Here is a 24,003-nt window from a genome sequence, read left to right as displayed (position 1 = left end):
ACTTGCTGCCTGTGCAAGTTTTTTTGCCTCCCACTGTTGGGTCCTTGCACTGATTGTCTTGTTTCCTGTATGTCAGTTTGACTATTTTCGCCATCCCTTTCGCTTTCCTTAATATTGTCTCCCTTCCCCTCGGAACTCAGTTTAAAGCTCTCCTGATCAAGTTATTGAGACTGTGGGCAAAAACATTTCTTCCAACTGGCGTGAGATGCAACCCGTCTGTTGCAAGAAGTCCCTCCTCATGGAACCGCAACCCATGATCGAAGAATCCAAATCCTTCTCGGCGGCACCATCTGCGAAGCCAGTTGTTCACATCTGCTATTTTCCTCTACCTTCCTGGACCATGCCCTTCAACTGGCAGAAGAGACGAGATGACAACCTGTACATCCATTCCTTTCAGCCTCCTACCAAGTGCCTCGTAATCCCTTTTGATGTTCTGAAGGCTGTGTCTTGCAGTATCATTAGTTCCCACGTGGACCAAAAGGAAGGGGTATTTGTCAGTAGGCTTGACCAGTCTTGTCAGCCTCTCTGTCACATCACGGATCTTTGCACCTGGAAGACAACACACCTCTCGAGACATCTTGTCAGGCTTACAAATCACTGCTTCTGTACCCCTGAGCAAGGAGTCCCCCACTACGACTACACGCCTCCTCCGAGGCTTAGCAGCGACTGTTCCCTCGGGTGGGACTCTCAGGTTCCCCTGCTCTGTCCCTGAAGTCTGTCCATGCTGCTCTTCTTCATCCTCCTTGATAAGGGAAAGAGCTTTGAATCGATTCTCTAGCTGCAAGCTCCCAGAACAATTCCTTCTTGGCTTACTTCTCTTTGTGACATTCCTCCAGCTGTCTGCCTCCTGTGTTTGGCAAGTGACCTCTTCCACCCTAGCATCTTCCTCTGTGTGGTACTCATCCAAGATGGTTAGTTCTATTGTGTCCAGGAAATCCTCTTGTTCCCTAATATGCTGAAGCGTAGCTACTCTGGACTCCAGCTGCTGCACTTTCTCCTCCAAGAGTGCTACCAACTTGCACTTGGTGCATGTGAAGTTCTCCACTTCTGTAGGCAAGAAGAGAAACATCCCACAAGAGTTGCAGGTGACTGCAGCAGATCCCTCGTTGTCCATACTGCAAAGTCTTTAGTAATGAATATAACAGTCAATCTAGTGGGAATACTTCTTTAAAGGAATGTACTGGCTGCTATCTTACACTTAAAGGGAAGTTTCTGTTTCAATATCTGATTCTAACGTGATGCAACTTGAGCAGAGTTGTTGAGTTAAAGAAAACTAAAATTCTGGAAGTTGGTATATAAAGCTAGTCTGCTAGCTCCGCCCCCTTGTGACTCACAGATGTGACTCACAGAAGCTCCTCCCCTTCAGCAACGAGCACACGGTCTCAAGCACACGGTCCCAAAATGGCTGCCAAGCAGCTCCTCTCCCATATCCCAGGCCCATAGGATACTCCTAAGGTTCAGGACATAGCTTAGGAGAGTTACTTTTTTGGACTGCAACTCCTAGAATCCTAGGTTGGTACACTATCTGCACCTCTTTAAGAAAATGTTGAACTTGTCCACATGGCTGTGCCTTTATTATATACCATTTGTACTATTGCAGCACACTCTGAAAAGTGCCTGAAAATTTCAGCTGGTCCAGAATGCTTAATAGCCAGATAGTTGTCAGAGAGGGGTGACTGAGAGCATGAGAATTCACTGGCTACTAGTTTACTTCTGGACCTCTTTCAAAGTGCTGCATATGACCTCTAAGGACCTATAGAACATGTGATCAAATTGTTTGAAAGATCCTGCCCCCCCCCAAGCCTGCCTGAGTTCTAAGATCTTCAGAAGATGCCTTTCTCCCAAGCCCCAGGGCTCCTTTGTTGGAGATGTGAGACATGGCCCACTCCATGACCAGTCCTAAACTCTGGAACTCCTTGCCAAGGAACTTCGGGGCAGGTCCTTTACTATTCCCTTTCTGCCAGCAGGATAAAGCTCCCCCCGCTCTTTTTAAAAAAAAATCCATACAGGCATTCAGTGTTTAAGTTGCATTTCTCTTTGTTGAAGGTGTTTGTTCTTTTAACTCACTGGGTGTTATTATTTCATTTTATTGACTCATTTTATTTTTGCTTTGAACCTGTTTGGATGTTTTCATTGTATTTCTATTTTTGTTTGAATTATTTATCATTACTTCTATTTTTGCTGGAAAATCTGGATACAAATATACTAAATAAGTAAACTGGTGTATTAACACCAAGATTTGAAGATACGCAGTAGTATCTCTCCTTGTTATCAAGTACCAGGGAAGGCAGTAATTTCCTGAACTGATCATTGGAGGTATTAATGGGCATTGAACCCTAAGCCAGAAATGGATTTTGTTTAATTATAGGGCTGCCAATTCAGGATCATCCCATGCGCTAAAGTTTCTAGGGCAAAATCTGAGACCTAGGGACAACCCTATGGTCGTGCCATGAAGCATTATGCAATAAGTATTAACTACAGTTGCTCACAGATTGTCATTCAAATGCACACAAAGAGAACTTATGTTCTTATTTGGAAATTAAAACAAATCTTAGCTAAAGGGGCTGTTTCTAGATCAAGGTGAAATGATAGAATTATTATTTTTTTACTTACTTAGAGAGAAGGGAAAAGGAATAGCTTAAATATTATGGAGGACCATATAAAATACTTTGCTGAATTCCAGATAAATGACATCCACAACATTTCTAACATTTTAGTAACCAGGTTGAGAGAAAAAAAGATTAGTTTGGCAGAAATTGTTCTTGACATAACCATGCTGGCTTCTACTAATCAGTACGAAGGGGTACCATAATGTTTTAATTATCACCTTTAAAAAAAATTGACAGAAAGTTTGTTTTGATTTGTAGTTGTTAACTTTTCTCTACATAGTCATCATCCATATTTACACATTTTCCCCAGCATTTCTTGACCCTCCGAATACCGTTATAGTAGAAGTCTACAGATTGCGCCTTAAACCACTCTTCCACTTCATGAATGACATCATTTGTGTTGTCTAATCAGTGGCTCTGCAATGAACTTTTCATTTCTGAGGAAGAAAAAGTCACTTGAAGAAAGGTCAGGAGAATAAGGCGGGTGCTGCAAAATCTTTACTACTTTATTATTACTTTATGATACCTGCTTGTATATTGTCATTAAGATAATTTCAGGCAGACTACCGTATAACCCATTATAATATGTTTCCTGGTATTATGGTCAGGCTGACTGGTCTGTAGTTTCCTGGATTTTCAATTTTTTATTCATTTTTGCCTTTTTTGAAGAGAGGAACAGTCTTTGCCCTTCTCCAGTCCTTTGGCATCTGTTCTCCAATATTTCTCAGAAATGATGGCAAATTGTCCAGAGAGTACATCAGCAAGTTCCTTCAGTACTCTGACATGTAGTTCATCTAGGCCCTGCAGATCTGAACTCGTTTAGCTTAGCTAGGTGATTCCTGACTAACTCCCTATCAATTTTGATTTGCAATCCAGATCCCTTGCCAAGGCCTCGGCTGCTGCATTGAAATACACAGTTCCTTTTTGAGGGGAGAAACTGAAGCATCATAGGTACTGTGTAGTTCTGCCTTTTCACTGTGATCTGTTAGCATTTACCATCCATATAGAACAGTGGATTGTCTCATTCTTTTGCCTTTATTATATCTGGAAAGAACGAAAAAACTTTTGTTGCTTCTTGCTTGTCTAGCTTTCCTCATACTATTCCTGCAAGCTTGGGCTACACATGTGTTCTCTTCCTTGGTGATTTGTCCTTCCTTCCATTCTTTAGACATACTCTTTATTTTTGCTTTTCATTTCCTTCTTGCATTTCCTGTACAGCCACATAGATGATTCCCATTTTTCTCCTTCCATGGAATCGGTGTTCATTTATTTGTTTGTTTTGCAATTTCTTCTTTCTTTCTTTCTTTCTTTCCTTTCCTTTTTTTTTTTTTTTTTTTTTTTGGCAGCTCCTTCTTCAAGAACTCCCACTCTTGCTGGATAGTTTCTTTTTCTTTTTTTTCCTTTAGCATATCTAGGCATGAGATCCCACTCAGTAGTTGAGGTGGAGATCTGCATATTGTCCATTCCTCTTGCCTGGAGTTGAACCCTTCAAAATTGTAGAGTTTGCACCCTCATCTCCAACCTGGAAGTGACCTATAGAACCTGGAAACTCAGGACCAAGCCCTGAGATCTGGTAACCCTAGTTAGGAGAGAGGTTAGAAGTGCAATGGATTGTAAAATAGGGGTTCAGATGGAATACATCTTCCTTTGAAGAATAAGATTAGCACATTTAGGGTGCTCCTGGACCTGTGTTTGCTTTCAGGTTGCCCAGGTGGCAGCTGTGGCTAAGGTAAGACACAGCTATGTCAAGATTGGGCTACTAAAATGCATACTAAAAGTGGCTCTGTTTGAAAAGTCAGTTGCAACTTATGTCAGTTCAGAATGTGGCAAAAACAATGTTAGCAGGTACTGTTTCCTGGGACCACTGTTGTCCTGCAAGAATTGCACAATGTTTCTAGACAAAATTCAAAGTGTTGATGATTACCCTTATGAAGCTATAAACAGTTTAAGTCCTGTCTAAGGTGTAATCTGTTCCCATATTATCCTGTGAGTTTCTGGGTCAATAAGATCCCAGGATGAGGTCCTTTTTCCAGTTTCACTTATGATGGAGACATGGTTGGTTGGGAAAAGAGACGGAGCCTTCTCTAGCTATGCCCAGATGATGATGATGGTGATGGTGAAAATGATAATAGTTTTATCCCTCTCCTTCCATCATGAGATCTCAGGGCAGCAAACAGACAAAACAATATAGAGAATTTAAACAGGTCCACACTAAAATCAATAAATGAATAAGACAAAAATGTATTAAACAAATGAAGCAAGATAAGACAAATTTAAAAGGCTAAGATTTTTTTTTTAAAAAAAAATGTGTATGCTTAAAAGTAAATTAGATTCCAAAAACTTTCATAAAAAAATATGTCTTGACCTGATGCCAAAAAGAAACCAATGTTGACATCAGTTAGCCCTCCAAGGGCATGCCACAAGTACGGCACCACAGTCCCATTTGGGTTACTTTGTCTCTTTACATCAGTTAGCAAAAATCTCCCTAGTAGGGAAGATTTTGTTTTGTTAGGCAGATGATGCCTGATGCAACAAATAACCTCTGTGTCAGGTTTTCACCTGCAGCGTTTGTCTTCATTATGATATTATTTAAAGATGGTTTGGGATTTTTTTTATTATTATTAGCTTATGGTGTAGTTGTGATATATTAAGTGTTACAAGGTACTCAGAACAGGATATAAATTGTTTGTTTAAATACATTCTCTGGTACATTGCAGGACTTTAATATCTGCACCCATGTTTTTACCATTTACTGAAAAATCTCCATTTTTGCATGACATTCTCAGAACTGTATTGTTGGCAAGTCAATGGTAAAGTGTGAAGAACTAGACAGAATGATTCTTCTACAATATTAGTTTGATAGTAGCTATCCTGCCCTGAAAGCAGTGGACATGTAAATGATTGGAGATCAATTATTAATAATTAGCTAAGAAAATCAGAGATGGAAAGACATGTGAAGAAGAAGGAGTAGAGAAAAGAATCAGAAAGAAAGAAAAGAACTAGAGACAAGAAGAAGTGATGGACTTTCCCCTTTGCAGTCAGCACATGAAGATGAAATCTCAGCTTGGATCTCAATTTGTTGACACAAGTCAGGTGCTTACATGTAAGTCTGGAAAGAATATCCATGTTGTGTCCACAGTTATTTCTCTGCAAGCAATGCAACTTCATGGCCAGGCAAGTGAATGTACAAAATCCACCTTCCCCTTATCTGCTATGTAACCAGTACGGCCTGAAGACATTATGTACTGTCTATCCCTGTTCTGATAAAAATAAAGCATATAAAATACACATAAACACATACACACTAGCTCAGGCCAAAAAATTGCTTCAGGAGAACACACTGTGACCAGATAAGAAGGGGCAACCTGGCACGTAGCTACCTTTTCATACTCCGATGTCAGTAGGGCTGTTGGGGGGGGGGGCAATGAAAGGGAATGAGGAATCAAAATGTTACTGTGTAGCCTGAGGGAAGTTAAAGGAAAGACTCGGTGAAAGGAAACAGTATGAGAAAGGGTTTAGGATAAGCTTTAACTGAGGGATCACCCAACCAAACTGTTAGTTAATAAACTAGAGCATCACTTTAATGTTTTTTGTGGGTTTTTCAGGCTATGTGGTCATGTTCTAGAAGAGTTTATTCCTAATGTTTTGCCTGCATCTGTGGCTGGCATCTTCAGAGAATGCTAGCACAGAAGAGAGTTGAGTATATATATACTGTGTGACCCTGTGTAGGGAGGAGTGATTTCCATGTTAATCTGTGTATTGTTCTGTTGTTGATAGCCTCCTCAGGGTAGGAGGATAGGCAAAAGAGGATTGATGTCTGTTTAATTAGTGATCATTGTCTGCTGGGAAAATTCCTGAGCCTGGGTGGTTTCTCATTTGCATTTGCTGAGTCCCAATTTTGCTGTTTTTCAGAACTGGTAGCCAAATTTTGTTTACTTTGAGGGCTTTTTCTTTTCTGATGGACTTACCCAGGTGTTTGTGGATTTCAGTGACTTCCCTGTGCATTCTTGGCAAAGTCCAGAACTGTAGTGTTTTCAAACAATATTTTATGCCCAGGATGGTTTATAACGCGTTCTGCTACTGTTGATTATTCTGGCTGACTCAATCTGCAGTGTCTCTCATGTTCCTTTATTCATGTTTGAACACTGTGTTTGGTGGTCCCTATGTAGACTTGTCCGCAGCTGCATGGTACGTGGTAAACTCCTGCGGCTGTGAGAGGGTCTCTCTTGTACTTCGCTGAGTGCAGCATTTGCTGGATTTTCTTGGATTCACTTTAATGAATATGGAACAATTTAAAGTGGTGTGTTGAATTACCAGACCACTATTTAATGTATCAGACTTAATTTCATTGGGTTGGATCTCAAGTAAATTAGCTGTACTTAAGTTTCTGTTGAGATCAATGTAAAATATTAGTCATGATGAATACTCCATTGCTTTCACTGAAAATGAAGCTAAACTAATTTAGAACCAAAATTTTGTGAAGAAAGAACATGCATCTAGGTAGCCAGTTTTGCTTTAGTTAATTACAAATTTATTATGAGAAATAGTGAACACAGGATGGGGAAGCTTATATCAGTGTTCCCAATCCAACTTTTGAAAGCTAGCTTTCAAGCTTTGCATAGCAGTACTTCTAGTCTCTTAATCTAGTCTCTTAAGGGTGAGCTAAACCTTAGTAGGTTAGATCCAACAAAATCTCCCAGGACTACTTGTGTAAGCAGGATGTTTTCAATTCATCCAAATCTGTGAAATAGGATATTGTACAAGGCACACAATTAGACCGTTTGATTCTATGCAGACAACTCTGGAGATCTGATGTTTGCAATACTCTGAGTCTATGATGTGGGGAATGGCTTTGAAAATCTCACCTTTGTGCTTTAGATGAGATCATATAAGTAGTTTTGGTATAGCCCAGCCTTGACAAACTCAACCTGTTCCAATCCAAGGTTTAATCAGATCCCCAATGACTTATTTCAGACAGCTATTTATATCCCACCCTCACCCAAACTGTTCTTGTAGCAATTCTGTTCAGAGCTAACATGAGGTAATCCCATTGACTTCTGCGCAATCTAAACTGATCATACTAACACAAAGATATCATCAAATGGAAATACTGTTGTGGGAAAGAGACTATTTGCAGAGTAATCCAAGCAACAATGTGCCACGGTGTCTTTCCATATCAAATTCCACTCCTTTTTTGAATACTCTGGATGAAGCACTGGGAAAGGACAAGGCCTGGAGGCAATGATTAACAAAGCTTTATTGCAAGCTCAGATCTTCAGGGCACTCTGAGGCACTGTAGTGTGCTTCCCATGGGAACTCACTGTGCCTCTTAACATGATGCAGGGACCCATAAGAAGAGACAGTGACCACACATCTAAAGACAGCTGGCCTGGAACACATTCCTTCAGGCCAGTCAGGGGTCAAATAGAATTATTAAAATCGCCTTCCCACCCAACTACCTTGACATGAAAACTCTTTGACCTTAGCTGACTCACTGATAAAACTGGCTGCAATTGTAATCATCTTCCATTCCATTGACCTTCCTAGTGTATATATGTGTTTTACTCTGCTGAATCTATGACTGTAGTCCTAAGCATGAGGCATCCCAGTATAGTCAGATTTACTGCTTCATCAACCTGCTAGCATTACACCATTTCACCTTTTCAGGATTCTCAGGTTTTAACTACATGGGAATAATTTTGCATCTTGATTACAACCTCTTTAGACTAGGTTCAGACTATTGGCATATCTATTCACTGGTCAGTGTGGTAAAAACCATTTAAATGCTAAAAACCATCTTAAAAACACTTTTTTTTAAAAAAAAAATACATATTGCTATCACTATCTCACCACCTCCACCTCCTCCTCCTCTTCCTCCACTGCATTCAGATGCTTTAAGACCATTCCCCTTTTTTGGTAACATGCCTGTCTTCTTCATGGAGATATCTCTCAGCCAGTCAGAAATCACACTGTGAACCTGAAGACATCTTAACCATTCAGTCACCTAACCAACTGGATTAAACTCAACTCTGATATAACTGAGGAGCAAAACTTAAAATGAGTGCATAATTTCCTAGACTGGTTTACATGGGCCATCCTAGCCAATTAGGAATGTGTTGGCAGTCAAAACTCATTCAGGACAATGTGTGCAAAGCAGGTCCACACATTAATCACTTATGAAGCAACCCTCCTCCCACTTCCTCTCACCTAAAAAAATCACAGAAAGGGGGCTAACTTTTAATACTGGTGAAAGTGTTCACAATAATTCCCTGCCTTGGGGTGCATGCTTATTTTTCACTGTGACTGTGCCTAATGTCTCCTGTTGTTCTTCTTGATGCCTAATAGCACGAATGATACTGACTGACAGAATGCACATGTCTAGAAATGGAGCACTAAAATAAATGTCTACTGAATACATATAAGCTTAACTCTAATATACCAACCATCCTCACTGGGCATTTATGCTTCTTTGCTTTTCTAGTGGCAGTTGGTGGCTTCCATGTCAGGTTTCAGTCCAAATTCCAAAGCAGTTTTCCAGGGGGTTGAACATATTTGGGGAAAGGTTTCAACACTTTGGAGCACTCCTTTACTGTGTGGACTAAAACCTGAATTCACCACATCTCTTCTCCAAGAATTGTTTACTTTCTTAATACTGTTCAGGAGAAAACTTGGTTTTCTTCTTATCTCTTCACTGAAATCCCAGTTCAGAGGGTTAAAATGGCATGCTATGCAAATGTGTGGGGACCTTGACAAAATCCAGTATAAGTTAAAGCAGATCTTCTCTTCAGGATATGTGCAACTGCAGTTCAACTGAAACTCTGTTCTCACAGCTATGAGCAGAATGGTAGCTGTTGCAGGACAAGTTAGAACCATCCATTGAAAAACAGTCTGGAGAATGCTCCTAAACATGGGGCAGCTGCACACACTTACCTAGCATAGAAAACAGCAATATTCTCCCAATTTTCTGAGATATTCGGGTCAATTCTCAGGCGGCACCAGCATCACCTATGGGCAGCAGAGCGGCTCTGTGGAACAGCTGGTGAACAGCAGTGTTATAAATTGGGCTGCATTGGTTCCAGGACATCTGCTGGTATGAGGAGAAGGCAATTATGTGGGGTGAAGTTGTAAAAAGGAAACATGTCCCAGGGAGATACTGAAATCATTCTTTTCTCATGAGATCCTTTTTCTTGAGGGTTATACTGAAATTGACAAAATAGTACCTGATTGTCCTCAGAAAGAGAGCCAGGATGAAACTGCTCAGCACTCAGTCTTTTGAAGCTCTTTCGGATTAACAGAAGCTAGGTGGGCACATGTTGAGATCAGTATCTTCTTTTCTGGTCTGTCAAGGGGCCTGCTTACTACCTTCTGAAGGAATGACTAAGCAGAAGCTTAGCATTTGCCTATGTCACATATGTGTAGATAGGTTTCATATGGGAATGGTGAACACTGGGCAGCACTTATTTTGCAGTGACAAGCATGACAATCCTCAACAATTGTCACTTGGGCTCCATTTCTATTGGCAGCATATAGAAAACACCTTTAGAACTCATCAGCTCTGCCACTTGGGGTTTTAGGGGTTCAACAGGAGATGGGCCTTGCAACTCCCTCTCCATAATGGCAGGTATCTCAGGGGCTGGTTGTTTTCATCTAGACCACTTCTATGGATCAAGGTGGAATAGGGCACTTAGAAATGGGCTTGGCCTGGAATCAGTTGCATGCCCTAATATACAGTATTCACCCCCTCTACATGTTTGCTTGGATGAATTAAATGCAACTCTACTTGAGCGCAAATCTATGATTGTCACCCCTAATGTTATGCCCTTCAGTATTTCACAAATGAAAACTGGGACACATTTGATCAAGCAACATTAGACTGCGGTCAATATGACAAAAGTTACTGACGATGAAGAGGTTGCACTAACTACGAGAGGTTGCACTAGTTAGCTTTTGCCTGAGCTTTCTGAAAGGCAAGATTTTGCCCCCTTCTTTTCTTTTCCCCTATTTAGTTAATTGAGTTCAAAGTAATTTGCACTCAGTTTGCAACAATTGAAGTAAGATGAGAGCAAAGAGGGAAAGTGGGAGAAAGCGATTGAAACTGGGATATTTTAAAAGTAGTTTGAAAGTAGGATGACAGGATTAATTGGGACTGTCTCTATCAAACTGAAACTATTGGAGGATATGTGATTTAATCTTCTGCCTGCAAGAGTTTGAGAGGGAATCCTAGCCCTGGACATACAAGAAAAAGAATATCCATTGGCTCTCCTGTAGTACATAGCTGGGCCAAATGCAAGCCTGGAGCTACATGTGACCCCCAAAGGCTGATTTTGAAGGCTTTGGTGCTTGTAGACTCCCTAGGCCCATGGTGCCGAACCTATGGCATGTATGCCCTTTCTAGCACCCAAAGCCATTTTGGAGAGCACGGAGAAAGATGGGAGAGTGGGGGAAAAGGAGGAACAGGTGCGCGCCTGTTTCTCCTCTTCCCCCCACCCTTTTCAATAGCAATAGCAATAGGAGCTTCATTTTTAAAAAATACTCTTTATTGAAATTATACAACCAAATAAAATCCCCATATTAATCTCTTACATCTTTTTGCATCTTTCATTATAACAGTTTCCCCCATCCCCCCCAAATACTTCCCTAGACCCCCTGGATATGAGGAATTATAGGCCAGTGTCATTGCTGCCATTTTTGAGCAAGGTGATCGAGAGGGCGGTTGCCCTTCAGCTCCAAGCTGTCTTGGATGAAACCGATTATCTAGACCCATTTCAAACCGGCTTTAGGACAGGCTTTGGGGTTGAGACTGCCATGGTTGCCTTGACCGACGATCTGCGTCTGAGCATTGACAGGGGGAGTGTGACCCTGTTGGTGCTCTTAGACCTCTCAGCGGCTTTCGATACTATAGATCACGGCATCCTCTTAGACTGCCTGAGGGGGTTAGGTATCGGGGGCACTGCCATGCAGTGGTTCCGGTCCCTCCTCTCGGGCAGGTCTCAGAGGGTGCTACTCGGGGACTGTAGCTCCAGTAAGAGGTACCTCACTTGTGGGGTTCCTCAGGGGGCTATTTTGTCCCCGATGTTATTTAACATCTATATGAAGCCGCTGGGTGAGATAATACGGAGTCATGGTGCTGGGTGTTATCAGTACGCTGATGACACCCAAATCTATTTCTCCGTATCTCGTTCGTCAGCCTCGAATTCTGATGGCATCTCTTCTCTCAATGAATGTCTTCAGGCGGTAATGGGCTGGATGAGGAAAAACAGATTGAAACTGAATCCAGACAAGACGGAGGTGCTCATGGTAGCGGCCCCGAAACCAAGAATTGGGTTGCAACCTCCAGTCCTGGATGGGGTCACACTCTCCTCCAGTGACTGTGTTTGCAGTCTGGGGGTGCTCCTTGACTCGTCGCTCCTGATGACAAATCAGGTAAATGCGACGGTCAGGAGTGCCTGTTATCAGCTTCGGCTGATACGCCAGCTGCGCCCTTTTCTGGAAGTAAGGGATCTCGAGACGGTTGTGCACGCGCTGGTAACCTCACGCCTTGACTTCTGTAATGCACTCTACATGGGGCTACCCCTGTGCTTGACTCAGAAATTACAGCTGGTTCAAAACATGGCAGCCAGGCTTGTCTCAGGAACATCTAGGAGGGACCACATTACTCCGGTTTTGAGGTCCCTCCACTGGCTGCCTATCAGCTTTTGGGCCCAGTACAAGGTGTTGGTTATCACCTTTAAAGCCCTAAATGGTTTGGGTCCAAGCTATCTCAGGGACCGCCTCCTCCCGTACAATCCTCCCCGCGCTCTCCGGTCCTCTGGGAAGAACTTACTGCAGCCTTTAAAATCTAGGCTTGTGGCAACCTCCCAGAGGGCGTTCTCTGCTGTTGCCCCCAAACTCTGGAACGACCTGCCAGATGAGATCCGTCAGATAACATCATTAGACAGCTTTAAAAAAGCGGTCAAGACGGATCTCTTCCGGCAGGCCTTTCCAGACTAACCATCCCAGCCCAGGTTCCCTGATTCCCTCATTCCTCCCGTGGCCCCATCTCAGTGATGGTCGAGGATCAACAGAGGGATATCAGGGTTTTAATTGCTGTTTTTATGCTTGATGTTGTGTTTTTAATATGTTATACTGTTTAATATTGTCTTAAGGGGGGGAGGGATAAAGTGTTTTTAATTGTTATATTTTATATTTTACTGTTGTCAACCACCCGGATTGGTTTGCCATAGGGCGGTATATAAATAAATTATTATTATTATTATTATTATTATTATTATTATTATTATTATTTTGACTGATATATTGCTAATAGCATTACATATTTATGAACTCCTATTGTTAGCATTATTTACACCGTAACTAACACCGCACAACTAGATGCATTATATTCATAGGTAAAGACCATGATTTATCTATACTACATCTCTTTACAATATGCAAGATTGGAGAGAGAATAAACTTTCTAACCGTTCTAAACATTTAGCATAGAGTAAGTTATTTAATCCTAAAAGAGGTGCCATCTTTTTTTACAATAATCCAGAAACGACTCCCATGTTTGTTTCTCTTCTTTAACGTCATCCTTTAAGTCCATAGTAATTTTATCCATTTCTATAATTGTAAAGGATTTTTGTAACCACATATCAATTGTTGGGATTTCTTCCGAGCGCCAGTTTTGAGCAATTGTCATTCTAGCGGTGGTTAGCAGGTAAAGTACTTGCTTAAGATATTTCCTGGTTTCTTGATGGTCTATCATGTTTAGAAGGAAGAGTTCAGGCTCCAATCTTATTTCAATATTATAAATGCTTTGGATGGTTTTTCTTACCAAATTCCAGAATTTCTTAACCTTAGGACATAGCCACCACATATGGAAGAAATTACCGACCTCCCCTTTGCATTTCCAACATTTTGTCTTGTTGTTTTTATAAATTTTACCTAATCTGGCTGGGGTCAGGTACTACCTGTGCATCATTTTCATTAGATTTTCTTTTATGTCTGTGCAGGTTGAAAATTTAGTGTCTTTACCCCATGTTCTTTCCCACTTTTCCAAATTAATTGTATGCCCTATATCTCTTGACCATCTTATCATACAATGTTTGATTTGTTCTGACTCCAATTCTAATTTTAAGCACATTTTATATATTCTAGAAATTCTCCCTTTCTTATCTTTTTTTTAATTATTTCACCAAATTCTGTATCATCTGATCCAATACCAAATTCTCTTTTATCAGTTTTAAATCTTGCTAAAAGTTGACCATTGTAATTTAATTCCATCTTTTCCTAGTTCTTTAGATTTCATTACTGTCTCTCCATCTACCTGTTTCAAGATTTCCTTATATATTATCCAACTTCTATTTTCTAATTTTGTATTTTTCAAGAAAGCCTCGTGTGGTGACACCCATTCAGGCATAGTTCTATATATTTTTCCCTTATAGATTTTCCATACTCTTAACAGTGACCTTCTCACAATATGATCTTCAAATTGTTTGTTGCATTCCAGTTTTCCATACCATAGATAGGCATGCCAACCATAAATTTTATTGAATCCCTCTAAATTTAATAGTTTTTTGTTTTCTAAGCATATCCAATCCATTAGCCAATCAAGATGATAATTTAAAGTCTGGGAGGGCAAACCCCCCAGGAACTTCTTTTATATACCACTTCATACTGAACTAAGCAGTCTCTAAAGGTTTACAACTGTAAGCTAATTGCCCACAACAAGCTGGGTACTCGTTTTAGTGACCTCAGAAGGATGCAAGCCTGAGTTGAGCTTGAGCCATGGCTAGTATTGAACTCTCAACCCTATGGTTTGTGACTGAGTGGCTGCAGTACAGGCATTTAACCACTGCACCACCAGGGTTCTTCAGCTGCCTCTTCAGAGACTGTTCCTCTTTCCCAGCTACCCTTCCAGGCCTTTAGCTATCTCCAGGGAAGTCTCACCCCCAGAAGGCAGAAGTCCCGTCACCAGAAGTCCCGTTCTTCCCCCCTCCGGAGGTTCTACCCCTGGCACCTGGTAACACCTAGCCCTGGAACATTTTTTAGTTTGGGCACTCGATCCCTAAAAGGTCCACCATCACTGCCCTAGGCCAACCTGCCAAAATAAAGAAGAAATTGCCTCTTCCAGCAGTTTCCATGCCAAACAATTCACCTTTTAAAGATGTTGCAGCCCCTCTCCCTTACTATTTAACATTTTAAAAACCTATTATTATTATTATTATTATTATTATTATTATATCCCACCCTTCTCCCAAGACTGGGACTCAAGTCAGCTTACAACATTAAAAAACAGTACATTTAAAAGCATACAAAATAGTCCATTAAAACAGAATTAAATTACTGCAATAATTATAACAAATTACATGTTAAATTATCAAATAGTTTTAAAAGATAACAGTGTTTAAAAGCACATTAAAACAATATTACACCGCAGCCTATTCTTTAAAAGCTTTCTGTTTTGAATGCCTGCCTGAAGAGGAAGGTCTTTGCCTATCAGCAGAAGACCATTAAGGAAGGGTCCATTTTCGTATCTCTGGGAAGGGAGTTCCACAGTTTAGGGACAGTCATAGAAAAGGCCCTCTCTTGTATCCCCACAATTGTGCTTGTGATGGTGGTGCGACAGAGAGAAGGGCCTCCCTTGAGGATCTAATTAAAAAAAAAAACAGAAGTGGATTTCTAGTCATATCCATTTTTGTTTCAGCATTTGGGGTGGTATATGTGTTACCACCACAGTGACCCCCTTCCCCTTACACTGGTCTATAATGTCAAGATTTAAAGGGCCTGTGACACTGTGATATCTTTTCCTCTGTCTCTGTTAGCCTTCCTCCACTAAGGTAACCATTTCATCTCTTATGGCAGTTTTGCAAGAATAAGATGGCAGGAAAAAATGGGACTTGTACACAAGATGCTTTGCAGTCTGAAGACCCCCTTAATAAATCACATGTTATGCTATGTTGCTGCTATAGTGAACCCTTGGTATCTGCTGGGGTTTGGTTCCAAGATCCCACGTAGTTACCCAAATCTGTATATGTTCAAGTACTATTAACTACAGTGGCATAGTAAAATGGTGTTACTTATATAAAATGGTAAAAATCAAGGTTTGCTTTTTGGAATTTATATGTTTTTAATGTTTTCAAGCTGCAGATAGTTGAATCTGTGGATAAAGAAGCCATGGATACAGAAGACGGACTGTACTTAGGCTGTCTTTTTGGCCAACAATAAGTTAACACAAGGTTGCGGGTAGTCAACAATACAAATAAAAATGAAACCATAACATGAAAATTCAAGCAAATCTTGGGCCCCTGGCTTCTCTTTCCTGTCCTTCCAGAACAGATGGTGAGAGTTGCCCATCAGATGTGGAGCTTTGCCATTTCACAAAGCATCCAAATTGCTTGACAAACTTTAAAGTTTTTCATATGAGGTTAATTGAGATGAAGCGGAGGGCAATGAAGATGAGACCCAGGTCCCCAAGCTAGTTTTTGTCCCACCTATCACATTATGCCAGAGCTTCTGCTGGACTGCCAGTTCCATCTGCCTGTCTCCAAAAAAAGAGGACACCAGGAAAGGCAATTCTCAGAATTGGATTAGGGCAATATTTGTTTGGAATACTTTAAACCATTTCTTTCCAGTTATTCCAGAAGCTCACTCAGCATATCTCTCAGAAGGAACGTTTCCAAATTTTATCTGGTCATCTCTCACTCCACCCACCTCCTGCTCATGCAACTGGACCCTGGCTAATGAGTATTAAAAAAGCAGGGCAGTGGTGAGGAAACCACTCTACTTCCCAGTTTAAATAACTGAAACCAAACACCTTTCAAAGGACAAAGTGTATACATCCATCTATCCAAAGTGGCAAGAATTAGCTATGGTTTCTTACATATGCAAAGCTAAACATTAGGTGTGCCATTGGATAAAGACGGTTCTGGCAGAGATTAGTAGGCCCTTTTATCAATACACAATTTTGAACAAAGGGCTAAATCCCAGCATTCCATGAGGAGTTGTGAAACAACCTTCTCACCTTCTCCTTCTCCGCACAATCAGGCATTTGTTCTGCTTGAAACCTGTACCATAGGTATTTCCAGTCCTTGAGAACCAGTTTTTGATGCACATGGAGAGGTTACTGTGAAGAGGGTGGATAACTTAGTCCTATAAGTAAGATCTTGAAAGGCTTACAGCCTTGACAGAGCTGTGTGGTCAGTGGAATAGATTATAAACCTTTGCCTGCAGATCTTAAATTCCTAGATGGTGCATACAATGCTACTTGAGTTGCCTGGAACTGGAGAAAATTAGAGTGCAGAATCCTAAATGCAAGAACCAAAAGTTTTAAATGAACCCTGGCCTGAACAGTAGCCAGAGAAGGGATTTACTGGGGGGGGGGGGATATTAATATTTTGGGAAATTATTAACCATCCAGATTGCACTCTTCTGCATTAAGGTCAGAGAGAAAAGAGAACAAGAAGGCAAATGCACCAGTGGCTATTACGATAAATTCAGGTGTGACATAACCAAAGCCCAGACAAGCAGATGGGCAGTCTCAAGTAAGCCAAGAACCTACTGATCCTACAGCTGTTCAAGAGATGGTGGTTGCATGCCTTTCCTGTCACCCTGATAAACGTGTGAAGGGACAAATAGTTAACCAGCAGGATTCTGAGGTTCCAGGTAACCAAAACAGTAATGACTGTGTAGCTCTGCAAAAACAGTGGAAGGTTTCAAAGGGGGGCTAGTGGACAGTGCAGCTGAAACACCAAGATCTCAATTTTTACACCAGGAAGTTTGTTATCAAAACATTTAGATGTGTGGGTCAGAACAAGATATTTCATTATACAAACTGCAAAGCTTAACTGGCCGATTCCCAAACTAAATTCAAGATGATGATGATGATGATTTACTCTTCCCTTGAATTCATTATAATCATCTGACCTTGTCTGTAAGCCTTTGCTTCTGTTGAATTAAGGTGGTTCTCTCTATTAGATAAAGTAGATCAGTATGATTTTTTTTTTAATTCACTGATTCCCTTTCACACTGTACAATCAAAGAATTATGATTCCACTTCATCTGCCATGACTTCATCCTATGGAATCTTGGAATCTGTAGCTTGGGGAAGCACTAGAATTCTTTGCTTGAGAATAAGGCCCCCTCCCAGTCAAAAATGTAAGATTCCATATAGGGGTTCATTGGCAGAACGGGGTGTGTGTGTGTGCAGGCCACATCAGGGAACACGCTAAGGGTGGAGGTAAGCATCTGATTTTTGACAGAAATGGGCTTTGGCATTCACCCGTATCCCTTTAGAATGCTGAACAGATGGTGTGAGTGAAGTTCAGTGGGAAGAGAAAAGAAAGGCCCCAGGTTTTTTTAAAGAATAAATTTAGTTTTTAAAAATATAATTAAAATCATTTTAAATTGTCTTTAAAAACTTCAAATCTTATCAAATTTTCACTCTAACCACTTGAAACTACGTATATGTAAATACATTTAGCTTGTGAAGAAGATACTGTAATTTAAACTTACAATTTGGTAGTTGTTTTATGTCCCAACTATTACCATTACATCCAGTGATATAAGAGAATTACAATTTATGAGTAACAGTAGTGCAAATAAACATTACTAAGGATTCTATATGGTGTAGAATGGGAGGAGGTCAATGGGGCATGTGTGACACCATGAGTTACTGCACCAGGTAACCCCAACCACAGTGACCCCACTGATTCCATAGAATGCATCCAAAGCAGTTAAAGTGGCACCAAAGTGCTGTGTGCAGTGAAAAAGGATCCAATGATTCTTGTCACATTCATTCATTTATAAATATGTAACTCATTTTCAGCCCCGATAGGGCCTTCAAGGTGTCTTAAAATGGAGAGTTTAAAATCATTTTTTAAAACTTTTCAGGTTTTTAAATTTCAAACTGTCTTAGCTGCCCTGTTTTTCCTTGCATGCCTAATCAATTGAAGACAAAGTTTAAACAACAACAACAACAACAACAAAACTAAACACATGAACATTTTATACCCTAAAATTAATAGTTCATCTTTTGTCTTGCCTTAGTGACTGTCAGATACACTTAAACTCTTGGTTATTTGAGTGCTTTACTGATGCCTTTATCAAACACATTGGCTGGCTGGCTGGCAATCTGTTAGTGACTTCCATGGGTGTAAGTGCAGCTTACACACATGTAAATCCTGTTTTGGATGGGCACAGAGGAGTATTCTCTTGTTCCTGTGCCCCATCCAGAAACCTTCTACCTCAAGCAACTATGCCTTGGAGAGACTTCTACTGCATCTTCTTACTAGAGGTAATTCAAGGGAGTGAGGGAGGTGATTCAGACCAAGAAAATCCTACTGCACTGGGCTGCCAAGGGAAGAAAATGCAAGTGCATTCCATTTGAGAACACGCCCTCATTTCTTTGTTTCTGACCAAGTTGAGACCAGCTGCTTCTCCATGGTCTGAAATGCCTCCTCCCTCCAGTAAGATGTCAGCAGGAGCCAGTGGGGTTGGTGTCACCTGGTGTGGTAATTCATGGTGTAAACCCCCCATTGACCTCTCCCCATACTACACCACAGAGAATACTTAGGTCTGGTACAGACAGGCAGAAAGCACCATCCTCGGGCCAAAATTAGGGTTCAGGAGTGCACAGGAACCGCACGCTCCCAAACTCTAATATAGAATGGCGGTGCCATCATGGCAGCCTCTGGTCCACAGGGGGGCCATCATGATGACGCAAGTGCTGTGCAGTGTCCAGACATCTCTGGCAGGAAGTGGCATCATGGCAGCACCTTTTCCTGTTTGTGGGACTGCAAAAAAGAAGCCACTCTAGGCAGCTTCTTTTTGGCAGCGCGTCAGTGCAGCACCGACTCAGGGCAAAGACGGATGGCATGGAGCTGCCCATCTGTCAAGTCCCTTAGTCGTGTTTTTTGTACTACAGTTATTCATAAATTGCAATTTCCATATATCACTGAATGTCATGGTAATAGTTGTGACATAACTAAAACAATTAAAATTATACTTTTAAATTACAATATCATATGCACAGCATAAATGTATTTAAATATTCATAGTTTCATGTGCTTAAAGTGAAAATTTAGTAATGTTTTAGTAATGTGATGTTTTAAAAGATTTTAAAAAATAATTTTCTTAATTTTTTAAAAATTAAAAATTGATTTTAAAAAAAAGGGAGTCTCTCATTTCTCCTCCCATTGAGCTTCATCCCACTCCCACTCTTCATCATTTTCATGGGACTCAGGCAAATGCCACAGCATGTTTCTGCCCCAAAGGCAAATGTTTGCAGATCAGTGGTGTCATCCCACATTAGAGTGTCACCTGGTGTGGTTTGTATCCTCTGCACCTCCCTAGTGACTCCACTGGCAGGAGCCTGTCATAGGGCTTGACAATGGGATTTAGTGTGTGGAGCTATGTGCAGAAGTAGGATCTGGGGCAATCTAAACCTAGTTATACAACTGTAGACTTGGAAGACCCCCCAAGAGTCACCCAGAGCAGTTCCTTACCAATGAACTATAGGGCAGTCCTGCTGTTTGCTTCTTTTATGTATTAAAATGGGAGGGAGGAATCAGAAAGGATATGGAATTAAAGCTTCTAACATGACAGAAATAGAACCAGCCAGTTTCATGATTCAATGCCAAACATGTGCTGTTGATATTTATACTATTTCACAGTTGCTCTTAAAAGGAGAAACAAAGTAGGGAAAAAAATGACGCTTTTATTGGAGTCTGTCAATGAGATCGCTTTCAAGTGTTAATATGTTAGTGATAATAGAAGTTTTAAGACTGCTAGTTTCATTACTAATGACTCCTTCAAAAATACTCCTAAGGGATTGGAAATTAACAGTGCCAGCTAAGCAATGCTGAACTATTTTTCATCTCCAGCCTCACACTTTGAGAAAGGGGAGTGGATGTGGGACAGTGCTGAAATATTGCCCAAAGTCTTCAAACAAAAATTGCATTGGGAGAATTGGTCATTGTTTGCTGTGCTGCAAAATGCAGCCATTTCTTGCTAAGGTCAAGACTGAAAGGCCATACAGAAAGGCCCTTGAATTAGATGTATGGGGTTGGTCAGCCCTGCTTCCTGCTCTGAAACCATTTCCACCCCCCCCCCCCAAGACTGCTTCTCAAGGTTCAAGGAAGTTTTCCAAGGGTGAAAATAAGACACAGTCTACCTGATGTTTTTTGGGTGCAAAGGAAAAGTGGTGTATTGGGAATGGGTTAAGCATCCATCTTCTTGTCTCCTGCCAGAGAGAAACATAAATCTGGAAACCCTGGCCTGAATTCTATTGTTAGTCCCAACTGGATTCAATGGGATTTATCTACACTACAACTCACCATTCAACAATTGATTTACTGGGTCTACTCTAACTGTGTGCTGCCACATAAATACTAATACTATCTTCAGAGGCTTCAAGTATGTTTGTAGTAATTTAGGATGTTCTTAGGATGGGTGGAGAGTAGGTTTGCAGTGGGTTGTAGCTTTTCCAGGATTTCTCAGATTGGGTATGATTTCAATCAGATGCATGTAACCAATGCCTTGATTTGCAGAGTGGATTCTTTATAATTTGGGTTTTCAGACTTTGGGGAATTATCTTGTTACTCTAGGCCAAGTTAAGCAATTAAGCTCCAGTTTGCTGTTTGGCACATGAGTAAAGCCATGGGGAAGATACAAGTACAGTAGTGGTAGTAGATGTGTCTGTCCTGCTAACCTGATCCTCTTAGTACTGAATACACAAATAATAGTCTGGGAAACATGGGAGAAAACTTCCAATACTGTATCACTGACTGCTTGCACAAGTTGTTCCAAGTTACCAGTATAATTATGACATGAGGAACAATTGGCCATATTTGTCTTTCTTGGATTATTTGTCCAACTCTCTGTCCCTGAGTTTTAACATGGATAATATTATATCAAAAACATTTTTAAAACAACAACAACAGTACAGTTAAACAATCCTTTGCCTGCTCTGTCCCTGTTCTACTTCTTTCACTCTAGTAAATGTTTTCATCATTAGACTATCTGTTTCATTTGGATTATTCTAGTTCTTGTTAGCCAATATTCTTTATCACTACATTCTAACATTAATATGTTCTGATATTTCTAATAATTGTAAAACAACAACAACAACAACTACTACTACTACTACTACTACAAAACAAGCTCTTTAACCAAATCATTGCATATATTACACAGGAACCAGCTTTTTCTGCACTGAAAAATAGTTTCCTGCACGGAAATCCTATTTTTCTGTACAAAAAAAATGTTATTTTTTGCATAAAAACAACAACATTGTTTTCTGTGCAGGAAATACTGTTTTCTGCCCCCCCCCCTGCCCATACATTTTTAATGTACAATGGCGGGGCACCCCCCTAACCCTAGTACGTATCCTATACGTACAAGATGGCGGCGCCCCTTCTACATGGGCGCCGCCATCTTTACGTACTGGACGCACAGCGTCCAGACGTGTCGCGGCACCTATGATGTCGCTAGTCCGCGCCAGGCGCCTCGCGACGTCATAGATGCGCCGCAGAAAGAAGCTCCGAAATGGAGCTTCTTTTTTGCTCTGCGCAGGAGTCGTGCGGTTTGGCTGCTGCGGCTCCCGCACGGAGCAAATGGCGGTGGCGGGGGAGCGCCGCAAAGCGGCGGTTTGTACCCCGCCAATAAGTCCCAAATTGCAGATTCACAGCTATTTATGACAACACTACATCCAGTTTCCCTGATTTTAAAAAAATATTTCTGAATATTCTTTCCATCCTTCATATGGGGGAGGTGCTTTATTTTTAACTTTTGTATTATTAAAAATGATTTTATACTTCTTTTAATCTATCCTTTCAACGGGGTGATTTTAATAGTGTTTCAAAGTGCTATTTTCAGATTATTATTTTTGTGAGCAGCCTTGGGTCCCACTCCAGAAGAAAGGCAACATATAAATTATATAAATTAATTAAATAAATCTCTTTCCCAAGAGAAGTCAGACTGGCTCCATCACTTTTGACAGGGCAGATTTTGCCTCATGCATTGTCTAAACACCTTCCTTCAAAGTGGCTGGAAGCCACTATATTTGGCCAGTGGTGACTACTCCCATGATTGCAGCAACAGAAATAAGCTGAATATAAATGGGGTAAAGTTGGAAGAAGGTAGAGAAACTGAGACATTTAAAAAGCATCTGAAAACATGGGATGACATAGGATTAACTGGGACAGATGGTCAAGTGACAATGTTAAAGAGCATTTTGTATGACTGACTTGTAGCAGCAGTCCGTATTAGCTGTAGCATAACTGTGCTCGTGTTCTCAAAGAAAAGTCAGAGGTCAAATTCTATAGACATTACTCTGAAAGATTTCTAATTGGCCAGTGGAACTATGAACTTTGGGATCAAAGCTTTTTGTCCTAGCCTTGATTCAAACTGGTCAAAGTGTCCTATTTTAGAAAATGGATGAAGCCAGTTCAACCAAAGAGCAAAGAGGGCCACCCACTTCCTTGGTAGTCTGGGGGTGGGGTATGGGGCAACCAAATCAAAGCAGTTCTAGGAAATTAATAAAACAACAGGGGAGGAAAAAACCCTGCTGTCCTTGATTTAAAACTGAAAACATGGCAGGGCGGAAGGCAACCAACTGTTTAGTGTAGATAAATAAATTTTAAAAGTTCTTATTTATTCAGCCATGATGGAAAAAGTATGGAATCTGGGGAGACAACAGTAACATTCTGTCACTGTCTATAGAGTGGATTGCAGTGCACACCTCATAACTCTTAGAAAGAGGACAAATTGAGCCATACAGCTTTTCTCTTCTTCGAAAAATACATTTAGAAAAGAGCTTGGAAAAATTATCTTTCAGAGATTATAACTCTTAGAATTTCTCAGCCAGTTGATGGATTTGGATAACATTTGGTAACATTTCTGTGGGATCTGGTATAGAACATAAGCAGATTTTTAATATGAATTCTGTTGCTGTTATTTTCAAGTGATCATGGGAAATTTACTACCAATGGCATGGGAAAGACCAGGTGACATCTCAGGAAGGGGGTGTCACCCCAGAAGAGGGAGGTGACACCCAGTTGGCCGCTCACCTCCTGCATGTGCTAGGCCCCTACGAGGGCTGCTCAGCACCGCAGCAGGAGCTGCTTGGGTCTGCATGGGTGCTCCTCAGGACTTTGCTGCTGCCACTCTAGGCCAGGTGGCTGCTCCCTAGGTCTGTGCTACTGCTCCCTAGGCCCATGGGGCTGCTCCTGTGTGGCCCACACCCCAGATTTCCTGCTGGAAGTCCCATCCTGAAAATCCTGCCCTCCGGATGTTCCGGTCCCCACATCAGGTGTCACCCAGTTCGAGAACACCACTGTCTGGTGGACCACACAATTCCCCCTGCTATGGTAAAGGACAGCAACTGTGTTTTGCAAGAGAATATTTTGCAAAA

The 24,003-nt window shown here is 41.0% G+C and overlaps 1 long non-coding RNA gene across 1 annotated transcript in view; it reads left to right on the top strand.

Annotated features, from left to right (window-relative positions):
* The first annotated feature begins 5,349 nt into the window (after window positions 1–5,349).
* LOC121931724 overlaps window positions 5,350–24,003 on the top strand; it is a 112,626-nt gene continuing 93,972 nt past the window's right edge. Inside the window, exon 1 of the long non-coding RNA XR_006104195.1 lies at window positions 5,350–5,712. This is a non-coding gene — a long non-coding RNA (uncharacterized LOC121931724). The remainder of the gene's footprint in view (window positions 5,713–24,003) is intronic.

This window comes from Sceloporus undulatus, chromosome 1, assembly GCF_019175285.1.
Source record: "Sceloporus undulatus isolate JIND9_A2432 ecotype Alabama chromosome 1, SceUnd_v1.1, whole genome shotgun sequence".
NCBI lineage: Eukaryota > Metazoa > Chordata > Lepidosauria > Squamata > Phrynosomatidae > Sceloporus > Sceloporus undulatus.
This window is presented reverse-complemented; position numbering and strand designations above follow the sequence as displayed.